At 45.6% G+C, this 22,147-nt stretch overlaps 1 protein-coding gene across 15 annotated transcripts in view; it reads right to left on the bottom strand.

Annotated features, from left to right (window-relative positions):
* The window catches only part of DTX3 (deltex E3 ubiquitin ligase 3), a 222,425-nt gene that overhangs the window by 90,337 nt on the left and 109,941 nt on the right, over window positions 1–22,147 (bottom strand). For 7 of the 15 annotated variants that reach the window (XM_069230826.1, XM_069230817.1, XM_069230816.1 and 4 more), the window contains one exon: window positions 19,285–19,397. The exons of 2 other annotated variants lie outside the window; for them this stretch is intronic. The gene's annotated coding sequence lies outside the window, so the exon portion shown is untranslated. Of the gene's footprint in view, window positions 1–19,252; window positions 19,398–22,147 lie in introns of all 15 variants that reach the window. 6 more of the 15 variants (XM_069230827.1, XM_069230815.1, XM_069230818.1 and 3 more) reach the window with 1 other exon arrangement.

Genomic DNA, 22,147 nt, shown 5'->3' with positions numbered 1-22,147 from the left:
TAAGGATAACTTTCAGTTTGGCTGAGTGCAACATATAGGGGAGTTTAAGGGCTCGTCGTTTCTGCCTAAATTCATTAAAGGATCGTCATATCTGCTTGACTTTCCTTGTGTAGTCTGGAAAAATCATAATACAGGTGTTATCAAAATGCACGTCAGAGTGCTTTTGGGCTTTGCGGAGAATGGAGTCTCAATCCCAGTAGATAAACTGGCGAGCAATCAGCACACATGCCAGAGGCCCCAGGGGATGCCTCTAGAGCAGCGACCTGTGGCAACTTGGAGGCCTGTTACTTAAGTGTGGCCACCTCATCCTCCACCAAAGAGACATGGGTCTCTCCCTCCGTGACCAGATGAGCCACATTTCGAAGGTCCAGATGCAGGAGAGAAACCTAAATCTGGACCTCACCCAGATTAGATTCCACCGCTTCTCTGGAACCCTGAATAGCAGAGAGATGGTAGTAAGGTCTGGGGGGGTCCTGACCCCCCCTGCCACACGAGGAGAGCAGGGGCAGAGTCTAGGCCTTCGGGGCCACGGTGGTGAATCTATTCATCTTGGTTTGCATCTGCACAGGTGGTAGTAGCTTGTCCCTTCCCATTATGAGAGGAAGCCGCCCTGTACTGAGCTTGGGCAGTGCAGGGCACCCAGTACGCCTGACCCAGGGGCAGCACGTACAGCCAACTACAGGTCATTCAGCCTTCATCAGCACTGGAAACCAGCTAGCCACCACCAAAGTAATATCAAGGGGAGGCACAGCACAACCAAGGTCCGTCCTGCTGGCCAACAAGCAGCAGCGAAGTGTAGACGGGTCCAGGCCAGCTCGCCCAGGGGAGGTTGGGTGGGGGGAGTAGGTGGAGGAGAACAAGCAGCCCAGAACCCAGCTCTAGTCTCCCGCTGCTCAGGTGCCTCAACCACGGCCTGTTACAATCCTCAGGCATGGGAAATCCCTGTGGGTTTCCGGTGTGTCCAATGCCGCCGGCCATCGGCCCTGTAGCCATGTGGGGTTCCACTGATGGCCCCTGCGAGGCTGCCACCAATGCTAGGCCAAGTCAACCAAGAAAGGGAGGGGGCAGGGTTGCAGACCTATATGGCCCATGAGGCAGTCGGCCTCCTGCACTTTAAGGAGCCTGCCCAGCACTCACCACTCCTCAGATGCCAATCAGATCCAACGAGGGCACGCTCACCTCCACAAGGCTCCACAGTCTACAGCACTCATGCAGGTGCACCAGCGGTGTCGCACATAGCCTGCCATAACTGGGCTGCAATCCTCTGGGGGCCGCTCTTTTGCTTCGGCGCTATACGCGGCCCCAGTCGGACTGCTGGAATTGCAGCCTTCCGGATCCTTCCCCCTCTGTTCGGTGCAGCAATGCCTCAGTGGGGAGGAGCCCCAAACTGGATTAGAGGCTGTAGATGTCAATGGAGGTCGAGAGGGGCACTAAACTGCGACCATCATCTTGGTTGCTCGGCCACTCCCACTCATAACATTTTTGCAAGAATGTTCCTTGGTCTCTTGTCTGTGGCTGCTGTTTTGGGCATAAACTATGTACCCACTCAATTCACACATTCTCGCCTTATTGGACACCCAAAATCTGCACAATGAGCAGTTTAGCATAGTCAAGGACATCATATTTTTTGGCACATTCTCTTACTATTAATTTGCCTTTCCTGTTTTCCAAAGTCGTCTGATTAATCATGTAGTCTCGATATTTGCACAGATTCAGGCAGAGAAAAATCTACTCGCCCACTTGTTATCGCAGTTGAGCTATTTTTAGGAACTACTCACCTCTTCTGATGAGTTGACAAAGAATAGGTGTTCTGTTCAGTTAGAAGGTGAAGGAGCACACATTTAAATATACTGAGAAACACTCCTGCCCTGATGATAATGGTATTAATAAACTAGGAGGCAAGTCATGGATCATGTGTACCCTTATATGTGGGCTAGATTGTTAAACTTGCATATTTGAAGGTACACTCATCATATGTGAGAATGAAGAAAAAGGCAATTCCATAAAATAAAATATTTCCCTTGTATAACATACCAAGACCCTTTTACGGGCCAAGCACATTACATTTAGGTCAAGTAGGTTATTCAGGTTACTCGACCTGCAGGTCTAGTAACAACTTTATGATTTTTCGAGGCCTGAAATTACTCCAAAGTATCTTATGCTCCTAGTACAAGAATCACTATTCCTCCAGTGAATCTAGCTCCTGTTCTATTGATGTATGTTGATACTGAGTGTGGTTAAAGCATCTGTCAGGGATTGACAGATTTATGCTAATTCTTGCCAGAGGTCTTCCTCCATTATGTTGTGAGTTCTGGCAGGACAAATGTAAGCTCTTCCTCAGTCAATGGGTTGATTTTCTGCTGTTGCACCATTTTTAACTCTCCACTGACCTTAAAGGTGTTGCTGCATAGACCCCTTCCACTTGCTGTCTAGTCCATAGATCCCCAATATCTTCCTAGCCCATGGGCTTAGATGTTGGTGTCATTTAGAGCAATGGCAGAACAATCTATGCAGGAAATCCCCAAAGTACTAAAGTAATGGTTTGAAAGCTGGGTTACCATTAGTTGGCTGTCTCCGTCATTAGGATTGAGGCATAGCTCTCGTAAGGGCCAATTTGTGTGTTCCAGGTGTCTCTGGGGAGGGGCGTTAGATCTCAGAATTATTTTTTTTCTGGCATAGGTGATCCCATTTTCCAAGCTGTATTTTCCCTGAGCTGTGTTACCATGGTTCTTGTACATTTTTGTGAAACAAATTACTATAGCCTCAAGGCTCTTGATGTGGGTTTCTTCACTCTCACCCCCACCCCATCTGTGGAACTGCAGAACCTGACATCTATTATGGGGCAGGTGAAAGCAGGCCATAATGCTTAAAAGAGCAATCACTTCCCCGCTGCCTCCACAAACTCGGGAATCTTCCCTCGAGTCGACAGGCCACTTCCCTAGCCCAAGTTACTGGTCCTTGATGGATGGCAATGGTGGTGCCACCTGCTGCGTATATGGCTATTCCTCTGCTTTCTTTCTGTGTTCTGGGATCAGAGCGACAGGATATGGCACCAGTAATCACTATTCTGCTGACTACCGTGATCCGGCTTTTGCCTGCCTCCCTACATCGCTGAGCCTGGTCATGTTTCATTTGCTTTCAAGCCAAAGGATGAGTGGGGGTCTGTCATGCCGCATTCTGCTTGTTGTTAAGCTTATTCCCTGCACTAGGCCTTCCAGCATTGTACACCTGTGGGGCTAAATCCTTGCGTGTGTTTTCTTGCCCCTTAATGATGTGTAATGAGGCCTACCTCTGTTGTATGCACTTACAGAGGGGGTGTTGCCACTGCTATCTTCGTGGCTGCAGCCACCCCCAGAGTTATTTGTTTACATCTTCAAGATGGGTTTTAAGATGAGACAGTGTTCTTGCTTTGAGGGACCTTTAAATTTCTATCTCAAAGAGGCCATGTACATTTTAACCTTATATGATTGGATTAGGTTGCAGAATGGCACAGAGACTGCACAATGAGGTGTCAGGCAACCTACAGATAGAACAAATGACTTGCCTTCGGTAACGTCTTATCTGGTAAAGGCTATCTAGCTGCAGATTCCTTACCTAAGAATTATCCCCAGGTGTCTTATTTAATCTGGAAATTCTTGAGTAGTACCCCTGCAAGTTGGTAGGAGGTGTCGTTTGGCTCCACATCATCCACACCGGATGTGTCTATGTAGGTGCCACCCCAGCGTGCTGACAGTTTCTTTTGGGGACTTTTCAGGCAAGAAGCGTACAGTCACAAAGAATGCTGATGCACTGGTGTGCAGTACTAAGGGCCCCAAAAGGTAACCTTATACAGACATCAGTTTGCAGAGCATAGAGAATGGTTAAGGAATCTGTGAGTAGATAGAGCTTCTACCAGATAAGGTATTACTGAAAGTAAGTAACTTGTTCATCTGATCGAGACTTCTAGCCGCAGACTCCTTAACTTAGAATAGATACCCAAGCAGTAATCCTGAGGTGGGCCTGCAAGCAAATTAGACCAAAAGGTCCTGTAGGACTGAACGGGCAAAATATCCATCATGACAGAACAGACTGTCCAGACAGTAATGTTTGGTCAATCTGTGCAGTGACGCTCACAATGCTGCCTCACAGATGTCCAGGGCAGGGTCTCCATGAGAATGCAGTGGTTGCAGCCTTGGCTCTGGTAGAATGAGCGTACAAGACCTCAGGGGGTTGCTTTTTGGTCAGTGAGCACTAGATTTTTATGCAAAGCACTATCCATTGTGAGACAGTTCGTTTCTGCACAGCCTTTCCGTTCTTCACCCCAAGATACCCAACAAGCATTTGATCATCCAGCCGGTACTCTGGTACGATCAATGTAGAACTACGACACTCTTTTTGGGATCAGGCTGTGTTGTCTCATCTTATCTTTAGAAGGGTATAGCGGAGGAAAGAAGGTAAACAAGGTGATATTCTGGCATATGTAAAAAGGTGTCAACCATCGGAAGAAGGAGCCATCGGTCCTCAGAACCACTTAGTCTGAATAGAATGTTGTATAGGGAAGTTTCAGAGAGTGCTTACAATTTGCTGACCCTCCTGGCTGATACTATGGCCACCAGAAAATGCATTGTAATATCCATGGTACATTCATGGGTTTGTTACGTCATACTTTGTAACTATCGATATTCAATCCACCTAGGTACCAAATGCAGTAATTAAGCCAATAAGGGCCTGTAAACAACATCTGCTTGCAACCAGATCAGCACTGCTTATAGCCCAAAGATTTGTTAGGAAACATTCTTCCCAAATCCTGAAGAAAGTGACAAAAACAAAAACACATAGAAGAGATCAAGAAATCTTAAAAACTTCTTATCCTTCATAGGGATGGGAATAAAAGGAACGGAAGTTACTCTGTATTGATGCACCCTATGTATCCTGCCAAAGACACTTCCAGTGAGTTCGCAACTCCAGTGTCAACTTCATTCAGAGCCACCAGGCACCCATGAATTGGTATTGCCAAAAAAATCTGGATCTAGTTTAGCACATAAGTAGGTTCACTTAATGAATCTGATCGAAAGATCCTTAAAGTTGAAATCCAAAAGACATGTGCCAGTCTTAGGTGTATGACCAGCTGGTATTTGTGTGATTTAGTTGCATGCAAGCTATCAGGTATAGCTCATAGGAAATCCAAACTGTATGCTGATTGGAAGAGATGCATTTTCTGGTCTTCACTCTACTTTAAATGTCTTAAGGGTGGGGAGCCATTCGAGAGGATGATGTCTGAACATGAGGAGATCTGCAACCATCTGTTCTCCATAAACAGTCAATAAGTAGAAGATTTGAAGTGAACAAGATCCAGTGCTTTATAGGACTAGAAAAGTTTAGTTTGGTAACCTAGAGCATGAGCACGAAAAGGCATCTAGACAATGAGGCCTAATCAACTGCGATTTCCTTTGATATGAAAAACACATTTGCTATCTGAAGGCAGGAGTGATGTGACCATTGCATCTGGGTGTCACTGCGGCTTAGAAGGAATACAGTTGAAACAATGAAGACGGAAAACGTTATGACAAATGTAGGGTGACCTCCTGGATGCATCTGAGCAAGATTCAAAATGACCTGAAGCAATAGCAGATGATGGAAAGTGCTCTTGGTGACGTTGTTTATGTGTGGAACGAATGTCAGATTAAAAAAAAGAAATATTCATGTTTTATGTACAGAACATTCAATACTCGAGGTACAAAAGCAATTGTCCACTCGAAGAAATGTATATGCAGCCACTTGACACATCTAGACCGCTGGTTATGAAGCAGCAGAAGTTTATTAGGATGTATACTCTGAGTTTATGTCCACAGTTCTTGAATAAAAATCTTCCATTTTAGAAATATGAAGGAATCAGCTTCTGAAGCAAAACTGCAGGTCAGGCGAACTCAAATAACATTAATAATGGAAAAGCACAACCTGAGCTACTGCATTTGATGATGGGAAGAGTAAAAGCTGTTACTGCATTTCTGCACAAGGTGTGAACTACTGCAGTGGCTAACAGCCTCAAGTAACAATACAATAATATTACCGAGGGGCCAAAAGAACTCATTTTCCTTGATACAATCTCATCTGCTTATGTTCTTCTAAAGAGTATTGTTTCCAGCCAATGCTTGTATCTCTGCTAATGTTACAGCTGACTATATAATGCAACTGCTTATTTCACGGACGGACAGACCCATCTACAACCTAACGGACTTACCTGGGTCCGTGCTACCCTTTTTTTTGGGGGGGAAACTGTTTTTTACACAGATTACTACCTGTGCTTACCACTACGGTTACTAAGCCATTTAACATACGGACTTCCCCACAGATACGGACGTCGTACCAGACACCGTCTGACACAGCCTTGATAAAGTCACAGGTGTGACGAAACACGTGTTGGCTGTACCAGTTTCTGACTGTACTTTGGATTCATGATTAACAATCTGAATAAAGGACCTACTGGAACACAAAGAAGGACTTTGGATTATCCTCTTACTGCTTTATTACATTTGAACATTTGCTCATACTGAATTTGAGCTATACGCTTTTTTAGTGCTGTGGTCTTTATTTGTTCATTTCATGTTGTGTATTTTATGCACTTTACAGTGCCTGTTTGGAAGTCAGGCACTCGGCCACGCGAACCGATCTTCGTTTCTTTTAATACATCCCACCACTGTGGACACCGCTGGATGTGCGATCTGTACCATTTACTATCTTCCTATGTATATTATCTCATATAACATAACACAATAAAAAGACCAAAACCAACATTTTTCAAACCCAGAGATGCGCTCCTTTGTCTTTTCTCGAAACACACATCTGTGCGCTGCATTCACCCAAGATGTGATTACAATCACGGTATCCTCAAGCTACTTTCTTTAAATCTCCATTCAGGTCAATATTCTGTCTCTGTCTCTTTGATGGAAGTACGGTATAAGCAGGTGACCTCATCACTCTGTAATATGGAGGCAGTGCTTAGTTCAGCATTGTATACAGACAGGGCAATAAAGACATAAGTGCACTTATTGACTTGCTCCACTTTCCAAAACAAAGCAGCAATGTCCGCGGTAAGTTTTGCCTAAATGCCTCCAATACCAAATTCCTGCTGGTTGGGGCAGACGGAAATGGGAATGCCATCAAAACTGTATTCAATGTGTTTTTTGTTTTCATTAATTAACGCAGAACCTTTTTGTAAAGCACACCTGTGATCCTAACCACTGCGCCTTGCTCCGAAACACACCAGACATCACCTTCACACTAACGTGTTATAAATCACAACTGCCTTCTCGGCCATGCACTGTACCCTCTTCAGGGGCACACTTGAAATTACCTACTGAATGAAGCTCCCTCTCCAGCACAGTAGACATCATAGACTGAGCACTGTAACTTGTAATCGAGCACCTAGAAATCCCTTGAAAAGAAGCATGATATTTTGTCACAATGCACATAATAACCAGCATTCCAAGTAGCATGCCTTGTTCCCAAAAACGCAAATACACTGTGTCTTGTGCTCACTTCCATGACTACCCCTCGTATTTCAAGGGCGCCAACGCTTTTCCTCGAGCACACCTGAAATGCTTTACTGCTGAAACTGTTCTTGAAGGGGCCAACACAGCTAACGATGTAACATTTTACAAAACATATACAGACATCATCAAACAAAGGAAAATTCTAAAATGTTTATTAGTGGGGCCATCTTGAAAGAAATGCACAAGGGGCTTTGGGCAAGAGCCGAATTAAATCAAGACTGCTGCAGTCTAAAAAAAAAACGTTTTGTAAAAAATGGCGTACACCAGGGTTGTGTTCTGGCCTCAACTCTATTTGCCATTTATTATTTTTGTTAAGTTTTATTACAGCACAGTACAGGTTTATGCAGTGCTTAATTTGTAAATACACAGGTGCAGGTGCTCAGAGCCCTTCTCTTAAACACGAGGCTGCTGTAATTAAATCTGCCAGCACTGAATACTGAGGCAGCGTAATCCTGAAGCCATCTTGCGCCTCTTCAATCCATTTACAGCCACCCCTGTCCCTTCAGCTCATCCTGCAACTTTCTCCCTCTATGACGCTTTTAAGTTTTTCCTTCTTTCGTCTTTCCCATTTGTGTCTTTTGCTCGCAGCAAATGCTTGAAGCATGCAAATAAGCCCTGGCCCTCAAAATAAGTGCCGGTGCTCAGCACCGGAAACAACAAGCACAAATTAAGCACTGGGTTTATGCATACATTTTATACAAATCGCAGTAATTCGATCAAAATATTCACGCTACACGTATATCAGGTGACATAAGGAAGGAGTCATTGGTTCATCAAAGAAATCATCAAATCAAATTAACACAGAAACAACATGCCATGCCAACTACTTCTGAACTCAAAAGGACGGTCTCAGAAGAAAGCAGCCCCTCCCTTTTCATCCACCACCAGCCTCAGGCTCCCAACACCACAGCAGCTCTGCCAAGTGTCACGAATCTCGTGTTAGAATAACGTATATCCGGTCATTTTTCCCACAATGCCGGAGATTGTCACACAAAGCAACCGTGACCTGAAGTGCGGTAAAACCATCTTGTTCCAGTTTCTCACTTTCCTAGGTAAGCTCAGAGTAGTGCTTATCAAAGGCCACAAGGGGGCAGTGGTGTAAAAGGGGAGGTATAGGATTCTCAATATATTACGATATTTCTATGATTCCCTCGTCTTCATCGCTTGATTTAGCTTGCGAGAAAGTGTTGTTATGTAGCCATTTTAGTTATAGCTCCATACACGTTATGCAAGCTAGGCCTGCCGCTGTGCACTTTAACCCAGACATATTTTATTTAGCTTCAATTGATTATTTTAGTAAAAGCCACATTTGCGGTCTTGTTTTATTTTCTCTATCTAGCTGTTCTTTGTCTAGGCCAGCACGGCGTTCTTAAACAAGACATTTCTTTCATTCTGTGCTTTTCTCAAGGCTGCAGTAAGATAGGTTGCCAGTAAACGTGGTAACGCTTTGTCTCTGGTGTTCATAGAAACACATACTCTTACGTAGGGATCCTTTCTTGGAACATCAGCTGTTTTATTATAAAAACACTATTTTGACCCATGTACGTTAGAGGGAGATTTCAGCCAGATGACCACGAATGTATGCTTATTGGGGAGTGCTTCGCTGCAGCTGCTTATATAGACTACAGGCCTCTTGCGCAGGTTTGAGGGATGATGTCTTCCCAGGAGAACCTGAAGGGCAGAACTAGAGCTTAACATACTGTCCTCTAACATAGCCTAGGTAGGAATTATTTTAATGATTTTGGTGACAATATGGTAGCGTTATTTTTTTGCTTTACCCTCCTTGTCACAATTTCAATCCTTCATCGTCCTAGTTATTGCAGTACATGCTTTATTATCTAAGATGCAGTTGCTTCAATAAACCCTTACTGAATTTTATTCTGCCTCTGATTGTCCTTGCATATGTGAGACTAATGTAACTGAGAGAAACGGATGCGATCGGAGTGACCACGATTTCCTTCGGGAGTCAATTGTGTCATGCGCTCAGCTGCCCAATCATCCCTGCTCTTGGGTGGGGATGAGGCACTGCTAGTTAGCCGGAGCAAAACCCGGATTAGGCCGACAGGTGTCACCTGTAGTGGGTTCAGACTCTGTCCCCCCCAGCGCAAGTGATAATGCCGCCCAAATCCAGTAGTCTCATTACGATAATGAGAGCCTACGCAACAGTGTCACTCGTAGTCATTGAAATGTCACTCATAATTACACGGAAATTATGAAAGTTTCACACATAGCCATCTTAAACCTTGGCAGCTATGCCATATTGAGAGATCTGGACATAAAAGGAGCTCAATATCAGCCCCTCATAGCCGCCATGAATACAGTCCCACACTGCTGGTCCAACAATCACCGGAAAACAGGAGGTCCGTTGACGTGGCAGAGGGTGCTACCCTGTAGATAACTAGCCAGACATTTTACTTGGGGTCAGGGGATGCCTCCTGGGTCATCTGTAACTCGTCCCTCAAGCCCTCCCAGTCTGTGTTATGCAAACCCCGCGCCTCCTTCCGACATAATGCCACTGTCTCAGCCCTACCCAACTTAAGTGTTGTTGCGCACCAATGTCCCAAGGCGGACATCACAGCTGCCTGCCAGTTCATGGCGATTAACCTAGGCACCACTGACATCGCTAAATCCAAAAAAACTATTCACTGCACTCCCTGCTTTGCTAAGCCTAAACAGCTCCAAGAAACCGCTTGCCATAGTTGCCCTGAAGCGCAGACGCTATGAAGGCACATGAGTTTCGAAAGGACTCTGCGCACCCCCTGACAAGCTGGCTACACGGAAACCGGCTCTTGTAGACTGAGGTCTCTGCCTCAAAGCCATATCATTATCTGTTTTGCTGAATGTTTCGCCGCTGGGATATGCAAATTTTACTTCAACCCCCCCCACCCCCCCCCCCCCCACCCCAAGAGGCTGTTAGCCGCTCTGGGATCATAGCTGACAGCAGAAAGGCCTTCCTCACCAGAAGCTGCACTTGATCCCCCACAGGTGCATCTAGGTCCTCTACCAGTTGCCCTGCCAACCAGCGAGCATGTCACTGCAACTGTGCCGCCAAACAGTAGTGCTCGAAGTTGGGGGCCCCAAGACCCCTTCTCCACCCACAGCTGCATCTTGTACAGTGCCATGCAGTGCCTGCCTTTATTCCTGAAGAAACCTCCTAACACGGCATGCATAGTGTGTAAGGTGTTTCGAGGTAAGGTCACCAGAAGGTTATTAAATATTATAACAGACAGGGAATTATCACCGTCCTTGACAGTAACACCCTGCCTTGCACTGTGTGGAAGGGTGCACCAGAACACCAACTGGGGACGGTGAGCAATGGCTCTCGTCAGACTTCAGTCACCAAGATCTTGGGGCTATGGTAGATGTTGATCCCTAAATACTTAAAGGTACGTGGATCCCAGCGCAGTGGATGTGTAGAAGCTGGCTAAATATGCAATATACTAAATGTAGGGGTACTCTATGCAGATAGTACAGGCGAATCATATTGGTTTACAGGAGTAAAAGTAATAAGCCCAAAAACTCTCTTTTGTGGTAGTGTGGGTAATCCGTTAGGCTTAGCAGAGGGTAGTGCTAAGCATTTGTTGAACACACAGTTAATAAATGAGAGACACTCAAGACCAATGTTTCGAAAAATAGTTACTTTGCTTATATAATGTTTCAACAACAGAAAACATCCAAGAAGAGGAATACTGTTGCGGTTGTATTAATTTGGCAAGTAAGTAACACTTTCACTCAAATGTGTTTTTACCAGGTAAAGGTTTCAAGGTACGTTTCCTGCAATGGGGTCCTTGCAAACAGTTCTCGGGGGTCCCCTGTGGACTTTAGTCTGCTAAGGGTACAAGGTCACAAGCAAGACCGGCAATACAGTTTTAAATGCCCAGAGGCATCCAGGTCCAGTGATGCAAGTCAAGTCGAGGGTCCTGCGACGGGCACGGCTTGTGATTAGGAAGCCACCTAGAAAGAGACTGCAAGGAGGTACTTGGTGACAAGTCTCGAAGCTCACAATAGGGGGCTCAGTCTGTGGGGGTTCTGGGAGCTAGGACACACCGCCGGATGTCATGGACCCAGACCGTGGAGCTCGGGTGCAGCAGGTCTTTGTAGATGGTGCTGCTGCGACAAAGTGTCCACTGTTCTTTGGTGGACCTGCAAGAAGAGGGGCAAAACAAAGCAGCTGAACTACTCTGGACGATGTCCTCTGTGGTGCTGACATCCCTTGACAACTGGGCTTTGAATTCGATGTTGAATCCGGATTGGACTTCAACTAGCCTTGGTTGCTGCAAGTGGTCCGGTACCAAGATATTGGTGCAGGACGCATCTGGGTCATCCTGATGTCTTCTCACTTGGTGGGGAGAAGGGACTGGGCTCTTGGAGCTCAGTGACGTCCCCCTAGGCGGCTGCTGCATCTGTGGACTCGGTGGTCAGCAGAACAGTGACCCGAACATTTCAGTTGGTGCCTGCAGGTAGCAGTGAAGTGGATCCTCCACTCCAAGGGATATTCTCAAGCTGGTGAAGTGCTGGAGAACCTCAGAGGCTTTTGGAGTCCCCACAGCTGCAGAACGAGTCAGGACTGTTGTGATTGTCAGGACAGAAGCAGGAAGGCAGGCAGGGTTTTGCATCAAAAGTCCACCAGTCATCCACAGGTCTTGCTCCTTCAGCTCTCTTTTGTTCTGCTCTTCTTGGGTCGGACAAATCGGTTCTTCTGGTGTTAGGGGGCATCTAAATACTCAATTCTGGGATGTTTAGGGGAGTGTATGGGCTACTTACCCTTGGGTGACTACCCCCCTATATGACCACTTCCTGTGGGAAGTGGGCATAACCCTGTCCCAGAATTCCTAGTTCCACCAAAATCAAGATGGTGAACATTTCCTCAAGTGTCAATTTCGGGTAGCTCACCATAGGGGTATGGCTACCCCAAAGGTGGAACACTCCTACTCATAACTACATTTCCTGCCTGTCCTGGTGCTAATTGGGCCTCAGGGAAGGGGTGGCAACTCCAAGGTCTGGGGAAGCCAGGGTCGCATACCAAAGGTTGAAGTCCCTGGCCTTGGTATGCAGATTCACTATCCATCATGCTGGAGTAGATAATAACACCTTCCTCCTGAGCAAGCATTGTTTCTGGCCTCAGAGTGCAGATTCTCACCTCCAGGTGGGTGGGGAGGGGGGGGTGAGAAACATATCTGTGGTGGCATGATGGTTGGTACCAGTCAGCCAGCACACTGTGGAATTAGTAGGTTTCAGGGGCATCTCTAAGGTGCCCTCTGGGTGCACGTCATAATAAATCCAAGGCTGGTATCAGCCTGGATTTATTAAGACGAGGTGTTTGAAACCAAATACCATAGGTTTCAGTGAAGCCATTATGTAGCAGGGGAACTCGTAATGATGAGTGTCCAGTACATACCTTAAGATGGCATCCCTGTTCACTTGCAATAGCCAGAAATCGAACTAGACATCACAGGGGCATATATGCTCAAGCAGATATGTCCTCACATCAAATATAATGCACCCTGCCTTAGGGCTCTAAGGTCTTCTGTAGGGGTGACAAACAAATTAAGATGCAGTGAGTGGGGCATGGCACACAAGGGGTGTTCCATGCCGTGTTTTCTCCTGGCTTGCACCAGGACACACTGTGTGCAACTTGTTTTAGGGGGTCCCTGGGGGTGGCACAATGCATACTGCAGCCCTCTCCAAAACCTAGGCCCTAGGTACAAGGGGTACCATTTACTTGGGACTTACAGAGGTACAGGAGTGTGTGTCAATTGTACACATTTTACCCTGTTTTAGGGAAAGAGCACTGGCACTGGGGACCTGTTTGGCAGTGTTCCAGTGTACCTCAGTCAAAAAAAACCTTGGTACCAGTGAGCAAAAAGTGGGGGTGACCATGTCCAAAAGGGGCACTTCCCTACAGGGTGCATGTCCATTATAAATTGCTGCGACAGACAGGCTGGATGTACCAGATATAGACAGATCTTGGACCAATTCACCTCAAGTCCGGAGGCATCCCATGAATGCCGAACGTATATCCATTATGCCCCCTCAAATATTGCAAAGTAGATCAGGACATCATCAGCATAGTAAAAAGACAACTTGCGTCACTCCCTCCAATGGTAGGTCCCATGCCTGGCCATTGTGTTAAAGCCTTTGTGTAAGTGGATCTATCACCAGAGGGAAGAGGAGTAGGGAGAGAGGGCACCCCGGCTCATGCCTCTGATCACTGAAAAAGGGGCCCAAGACACATTGCTCTACCTTTACACGGGCTGCGGGACTGAGTAAAAGAGCCTGATTAGTCGCTGCATTTGGCCATCAATGCCCATGGAAGCTAGTGTCGAAAACATTCAGTTCCAGTTGACAGTGTCGGAAACTTTTTCTAACTCCAACACTACAGAAGCCGCATATGGCCAATGTGTATGGGACAGCTTCAACACCCTCTAGAGCCTACTTATACTAAGGGTTGTACATCTACACGGGATAAAGCCGTTTTGATCCAGGTGGACCAAATGGGGGTAGATGTTCCAGCAGCAATACTGTCTCAATTTTACTGAGAATTTTGTAATCCATCCCAAGCATGGGCAAGGGACAGTACAACAACAGCTCCAGCGGGTCTTTACCAGGCTTTGGGAGGGAAATCAACAGTGCCTCCCAAAGCATTGGCATTGCCCTCCGTCAAGGCAGAACTGTCCAATGCCAGCAGCTTTAGGACCAGGAGGCCTTCGTATGCTATGTAAAACTCAACTGGCAGTCCTTTCCAAACCTGGGGCCTGACCCCATAACATCTCTGCGGGTCTCTTTCTCTGTTATGGAAGCATTCAGATCTTCCCTGTCTGGTGGCTCAATAACAGTTAAGGTAACCTCACTGAGGAAATCTAGGATCTGGGCTTGACAATCCACAAGGGTCTGTGGGTTGTAAGGAGAACAACAATGAGCAGTAAACATCCTATGGATATACTCCTAGGTAGTGATTAGGCAGGTCAGGGTCGCTTAGATCAACGTGATGGGGGCAGTGCCACAACGCTTTCAGCAGCAATGCCAGCTACCGGCATGATCTGTTGTCCTCTGTATGCATTTTGGCCTGATACGCTCTAAATTCCAAATGTTGCAGCTGCTCACACAGTTGAGCATGTTGTTCCCACACCGTTGCTAATAGCAGAATCCTTGAAGGAGCAGCTTGCACCACCACTTCCAGGGCTTCCAGCATAGTTACCAAACAAATCAGATATTGGTGCACTCTGCCCTTACACACACTATCACAAGTATAAAATGGCCCTTGAGGACAACTTTCATGACTTCCAATTCCGTTGGGTGTGAGTTGGTAGTGTCCTAGTTTTCTGCCAGGTAGTTGGAAAGTGTGGTGCTTGTTGAATCCCTACACACCTGGTCCTCTAACATGGTATGCTGCAGATGCCAAATAAAAAAACGGCAGAGGGTAGTCCTCTGTCGAGTACCATTAACTGCTTCTCATGGACCCACCAGTTCCCTTCTCCCCTCCACAGAGTAAGCAATCAGGTGGCACATGCAGTCCAGAGCTCCGACAAGACAGCCATTGTCAATCACTGAGTGGGCCTCACACTACTGAGAAAAGCAGTGTTCAGTGTGTGTGTTGGGGGGGGGGGGGTCCGTGGTCTCCCCGTCAGACCTCCAAGCAGTGCTCCACTGCCAATGGGGGGTAGTAATGCACGCTGGCAACTTCCGACTCAGGGCCCCAGCAGAAGCCAACCAACACCTCTAGCAGGCACTCAATCCGACCTCACTGGTGCAATCCCAAAGGCTCCCCTGCTTTGTCCAGTCCAGGACCCACCTCTCCCCTACTCCTCTATCACATCATAATGAGGGGGCATGAGTAGTCTGATTGTGGGGAAATCCTAAAGGGGGGGCCCATCTTAGCCAATCTTGGTTGCGAGACAATCACCCCCAGCCTCCAATACTCCCAAACGTGACCAAGGCAGGCCTACAGTCCTGTCTCCCATCTGCCAGGGATATGGGGAGAGGGGGTAAAAGAGACCCCCACAAAGCAGTGTCATTTAGACGTGGGAGGCTATTCCTCACTTGGAGGGGGGGGGGGGGCACTACAAAGACTGACCCATCTCAGAGCTCACCACTCATTGGTGGTGGCAGAGCCCCTGCTCCATAGATGAACCTCAAAATGCTGCCTCCAGCTGGTGGCCAGGGTGCATCCTCATTCTAGTGGGGCCAAGGCCCCAACATCAAAGCTCCCACCAGCAATGTCAAGAAGGGGCAGAGAGCAGGAGCCACCGCCGCTGCTACCCTTTCAGGTCCGCGGAGGCTCTGGGAGCCATTGGACCAAGTGGTTGGATCAGGCCTATGATGGGGAAATCCATCGCCCAACTATCCTGCAGGAACCCAGGTGCATGTGCAATGTTGTGAGACCACAGCTTCAAACACTACTTTCCCTCCACTCTGGCAGGCCTCAATGAACAGGCTGCATGGCTGCGAGCTGCCAGCAGCCTCCGCACCCCTCCTCTGCCTTTTAGTTGCTCAAGATGCGGCTTGACAGGTGTCGCTTGCCATTCCCTGTAGGTTCCTCCCTGGCCAAGGCTATTTCGGCAAGGATGATTGAGCTCTATGCCAGATTGTGGGTTGCATGGCTGGAGCTCGCTTAGGACGTGTCCGCCATCTTGCCTGGGCTGGCCACACCCCCTATTTGCAATATATTTAAAGGATTTACCCACAGTCCTATTAAGTGCTCATGCATTTGTAACCAAAATGGGAGGGAGACATGCCTTGTCTCCGGTATGCAGTGATTATAGATGTGACTGAGGCAGGATTACAAAGAAAACTTGATGCTTTTTTAAATATTGCAAAGAAAATCAATAAATATGGAAAAAAAATCTAAAACTTTTATTTGGGCATACAAAGAAAAGGCATCAATGATTTATTAGTAACTTAAGGGTACAGGAAGTTAGCTCTTATGCATATTTTGGTATGCATTTCACAACAAACAGACTGAAAATTGCACTTAGAGGTTATAAAATCTCATGTGTTACCAAATATAGGAGGATTACACACGTTTGGTAAGGCCTATGGAGCACCCGATTTATATCCAGTCTTGCAAGCATTTAAGGCAATCGTATAAACAAAGTAATCATATGGAACCAAAATAATGTGCATAATTAGGATGCAAAACTGGAATAAGTTGGAGGGTCAGTGTTTGGAATTACTTTTGAATCTTCCCTAATCATCCACGCCTCTTCGATGCCGGAATTCACCACAAAGCCCTGGACTGGCTCACCTCCTTCCTCTCCGAAAGAACCCAAAGAGTTTGCCTCCCTCCTTTCCGGTCTACTGCCACCACAACCATCTGGGGGGTCCTCAAAGGATCCTTCCTCAGCCCCACCCTTTTCAATATCTACATGGCTCCGCTCGCCAGCATCATCCGCCCCCACGGCCTCAATATCATTTCATACGCTGACGACACCCAGCTCATCATCTCCCTCATGAGGAACCCATCTACCGCCAAGAATAACCTACACGCTGGACTCCTTGCCATCGCCAACTGGATGACAGCAAGCCACCTCAAACTGAACTCAGAAAAAACTGAGATCATCATCTTCGGTCCCAACAAGACAGCACTGAACGACTCATGGTGGCCCACCATCCTAGGACCACCCACCACCCACGCATGCAATCTCAGCATCATACTGGACTCCTCTCTCTCCATGACTCAGCAATTCAACGCCATATCATCCTCCTGCTTCAACAATCTCCGCATGCTACGCAAGACTTTCAAATGGATTCCCCTAGAAACAAGAAGAGCGGTCACCCATGCCCTCATAAGCAGCAGACTGGACTTCCACAACGCCCTCTTATCAGGGACCACTGCCAAACTTCAGAGAAAACTCCAGCGCATCCAGAACACAGCCGCACGTCTCACCCTCAACCACCCTCGCCACGAACACATCTCCGCCCACCTCAGATCCCTACACTGGCTGCCCATCAACAAAAGGATCATCTTCAAAATCCTAATCCACGTTCACAAAGCTCTCCATGACACCAGACTGGCCTACCTCAACAAACGCATCAACTGCCACAACCCAACTCGATAGCTCTGCTCCGCCGCGCTCGCAACAGTCCCCCGCATCCAACGCACCACCTCCAGCTGCAGATCCTTCTCCCGCCTTGCCCACAAGACCTGGAACTCCCTCCCCACCAACCTACGCAAGACCCAGGACCTCCTAACTTTCAGAAAGCACCTCAAACCTTGGCTTTTTGAGCAGTAACCCCCTCTCCTTTCCCCCGCCCCCCCCCCCCCGTGCCTTGAGACCATACCGGATGAGTAGCCCGCTTAAAAAATGTGATTGATTGATTGAAGGTACAAGCCATAGGAATGGAAACAAGATTGGTTTTCTGGTATTTTATATCTATGAAATTGTTGGTGAAAATTCTGGAACAGATTACTTTAAGCTGAAATTGATCAAATTGTTTTTTATTGTAAAGAAAAGCTCTTAACTGGTGATCTGAGGTGGCCTACGATCATAAGAGGGCAGATAAGCACAATGACTGATTTGCCGTCTTTATACTCCGCTCTTGTAATGTCCTGTCACAATTTCTTGTTCAGATTTAAATATGAAAATTGAAGTTTTGTCCAGAGAATATGATTTAATGTATTTATGTTCAAAGGATTTAGTTTTGCACCTGATTTATTCTTGGTGTAATGATGTGTTTTCTTATAACTCCAGTATACCGGATCAAAGTACTGAGACCTAGAGTTTTAAAACATATACATTGGGGCTAAAGCTATATTTGCTTTCAGTGAGCTTGCTGGAAAACAGGAGAGTGGTGCATATGTGGTATTAATATGAAATGTTTAAATGTACATAATCTATTGGACTGCATATTATTTTTTTAGAGGAAAGGAGGAGTTTTTAACACCAATTTTTGCTAAATATAAGAACGTCAGAGGATTGAGCTTTTTGTCGGCTATGCATTCAATGGAAGTATGGTTTGAACGTTCTTGCAAATGGTGGAAACGAAAAACAAAATAACGCGTTTTTTATCTGCTTCGATTGTAAAACCTTTTAAACATATAATGATAGGTTATGACGATTTTTTATGTTTTATAAGAGGTTTTTAATAGTTTAAAGAATCACAGTCCTCAGAAAATTATTTTTGACTGATTTATGGAGATCACCAGAAATCACTGAAAAAACACGACATTTTTTCTAAAGCACAAAATAAAAAGTATTCTAGGTATCATGCCCTTTTCCCAAAACCCAAAAACACACTGATGAGTTTCTGTGCCTTGGCCTCACATGCAAGACCACCACTTGTTTTAAAAAAAACACCAACCCTTGTTCTCAAGCACATAGAAAAAGCTTTATTACTGAAACGTGTTCTTTTAGGGCACATCCAGTTATTGGTATCACACCTCAAAACCTAAACAGACATCATCGAACAAAGGAAAATTCTACGATGGTTGTTAGTGGGGCAAGACTGTGTAAAGAGAACTGTTTTTATTCTCTTAACTGATCCTTTAAGCACACCAGAAATCACTTTACAGATTGTGGCTTGCTATCAAGGACTTTAGAAATCACATCCCAAGAATCACACCTCGTCCTAAACAACAGCAAAAGCCATTTAGCTACCACTGTAACTGCTGGAAATGATACTTTCTCACGGTCACTGCTTGCATTTATACACTTTCATGCTACAAACAGCGGTAAAATTACCAGCTGTTAATAATGCGATATGAAAAAAATAGCTCCTACCATTAAATATGCATCGTGCATAATATTCTCACCCTAGGTGTCAAGTTGGAAGAAAGGTGATGAAGAGGTGTAGGAGAAGCACATCCGTGGAGACGGTGGTGGGGAAGGAGGGAAACAGGATCACTTACAAAATGAAACTTCGTATCTAAAAAAAAAAAGCACCGTTCCGATTAACATATTTTAAATAATGTAATATTTCTATTGCTTAATGTATATGATGTTAAATATCATGCAAAACAACCTTCTATATCACAGCATCAACTGCTTAGTGTTCTTTTTCACGCAATCAAATCAAATCAAATCAAAGAACTGAATGCTGCCGCTCGCAAAATAATACAATATTCAATATCACAATCAAAAGAAAGCAATGTTGCATGTCGCCTATCTTTACGAGAGAAACACAATATTTAAACAATGTCCTACTGACGAGCACAAAGTCAAAACTGTGCAACGGTATGTAACTTACAACCCAAGGAATATAATAATTATTACATGTTTCTTCTTCAGAATAGGTACGATTAACGCATTCAACCATGTGATTAGGACAACGGAATCCACGTGTTTAGGACAAAGGAATCCCGTAGAGACAGATTACCAAGGTTCATAGCGGCTGGGCAAAAGATATCAGATGCAAAGGAGAGAAAATGCAGGACAAGCCTCAAGATGCGAACATGACTTACTGGACGTGAGAAAACGTTACGCATTCTCTAGGTTCAACCGAGAAAAATCGTTAAGGGAAGGTTATCACAAGAGTGTTGAAGTGTGGTGGAGTGGCCAGTGTAGGTTGGTCTGAAAAATCAAATTAATTTTGGGCTATTTTTAATGAAAAAGGTAAAACTGCTAGAATCTTTTCGACGGTCTACCTTTCTGTACACATTTCAAACTCTTCCCTCAGCGTTGTCTTTAAATGTGTCCGTGGTCTGGCCCTCCTTCCTTCTCCTCTCCTGAGGAGTGCCGCACGCTCTTCTACCCCACCTACCTGTGCAGACTCGTTACCGCCGCCTCGCAATGCCAATTTTCCAATTGAACTATTTTACCATTCTTGTCACTTATTCTAGAACTCCCTCCCCCTGTTAACTCCACTTCCGTGAACATCTTTCAGGCCTCTCTAAAAGACTATCTTTCTCACAAGAAGTTTCCAATAGCTTTTTCACGAACAGCTGAACTGCCTTTTTTACGCAACTTTTCATGGCCGATGATATCTGCCACTTTTATTTTGCCTGTCGCCGTTCTCTGTACAGCCCACGGGCTTAAATGCCTTGTAAATACAATAAAATCAAATGAGGCAGATGTACTGTACATATTTGCTCTTTGCTTCGCTACATTTGGACAACATTTTTCAATGTTCAAGTGGCAAGATGGGCCAGGATTTGCAGCCAAGCATTCACTCTTTTTTATCTTTGGATCAACGACTAATTGGTTGAAAATCCACTGTACTGTGCAGTAAATGTAAACAAAACAAAATTTGTCCATAGATGGAAATTACCCTTCAACATTTTAGAGCTGGTGGGTCATTTAACAGGAAGGTCACACCCTTAACAAAATAGTCACTACATTGAACAGTAAACCCCTCAGGCATTGACACATTTAGGCCAGGACTGAGCTTAAGGTGAAAGTTTTCTCTCCTCATGTTATAACATCCTGACTTGCATAACCTGACATTTCTATGCAAAACATGTTGGCATGGTTATTTTATGTATCCAGACTTCTTCAATAAATAAATAAGAAAGGAGAGGAGTGGCAAAGGAAGGAAAAAGTTAATAATTGAGTTGACTAATTTAAATAAAACTCCATCACATCCCTAGGAAAGAAGTAGAGTTTCTCTCTAAAAGAGTTTGGAGGGATGATTCACCGTAAATCTGCTGTGCTCACGACCTAACCAATACTTGCACATCTCCCACCCCATTTAGAAGTGGTGGAAAATGCCGAGTTACCATAGGTGAAGCCTCATTCAGCCTCCACCAGTGGAAATGTTTGACCTGGCACTCATCCCCAACTGGGCTGCAAAGCCGTAAAGTCAATAGCACTGCTCTTTTCAGGGTGGGTCGACCATCACTAGAGTGAGACATGGCAGTCCAAAATAGGGAAATCACTCAATGGCCCCCAGGCAAAGAGAGAACCTCTTCAGTCAGTGCAACGGATTTTCTTCAGCAATAAAACTCTTATTCTGTAGCTTGTTCCTGGGAAACAAAAGATTTCGCCAAGGAGGCACAAGCGTGGCACCCACTCTGCAAAGTTGAGCCTTTCTAGCAACTACTGCACTGGCGGTTGCACTGAGGGCTTTAGAGATTTTCGCTTGGTGGCTTGAACCTGACTGCCTTTAAATGAGTCTTTGTCTTTTGAGGACAATGGGCCAGATCCAGCATGGTGGGTCCTGTCAGGGTGAAAGAAATGTTTGGTAAACGCCCCTTCTTGGTTTTCACTAAACGTTAAGCAACGTTTTGCTTTCAAGAACAAACTTCCAAAGAAGCAGTTTGTTATTGAAAAACAAAAGCTAGTGATAACACTTGGAGTTTCCTTCCTGGGATTGGGGTGGAGGGGGGAAGCGGGGCATCAGTATTTGTTTTTTCTGTCCCTCACCGCCAAGGTATACCTAATAGTGAATGACAGACAACAATGATATCACTCCATTCACCCTAATTAGGATGGGCAAGGTAATGCCCTTCATCTGATGGCCCATTCTCTGAAAGAGAAAGCTTTCGGTTGATGGAGCCAAGGGGGGCTCCATCAATGAACAATGATTACCCACCACTCCTAAATAAAGCAGGTGGGACCATCATGGTGGTGGACATGGTACTGAGTTGTTTTTGCGATGGAGTACCCTGTGTGCCAGACTATGAAAGACCAATGTTTGATAGCAGTACAGGCAAAACCTTTACTCTGAACCCACCGGCT

Source organism: Pleurodeles waltl, chromosome 4_2, assembly GCF_031143425.1.
Source record: "Pleurodeles waltl isolate 20211129_DDA chromosome 4_2, aPleWal1.hap1.20221129, whole genome shotgun sequence".
Taxonomy (NCBI): Eukaryota; Metazoa; Chordata; class Amphibia; order Caudata; family Salamandridae; genus Pleurodeles; species Pleurodeles waltl.
The sequence above is the reverse complement of the archived record's forward strand: the minus strand, read 5'-3'. Positions and strand labels throughout refer to the sequence as shown.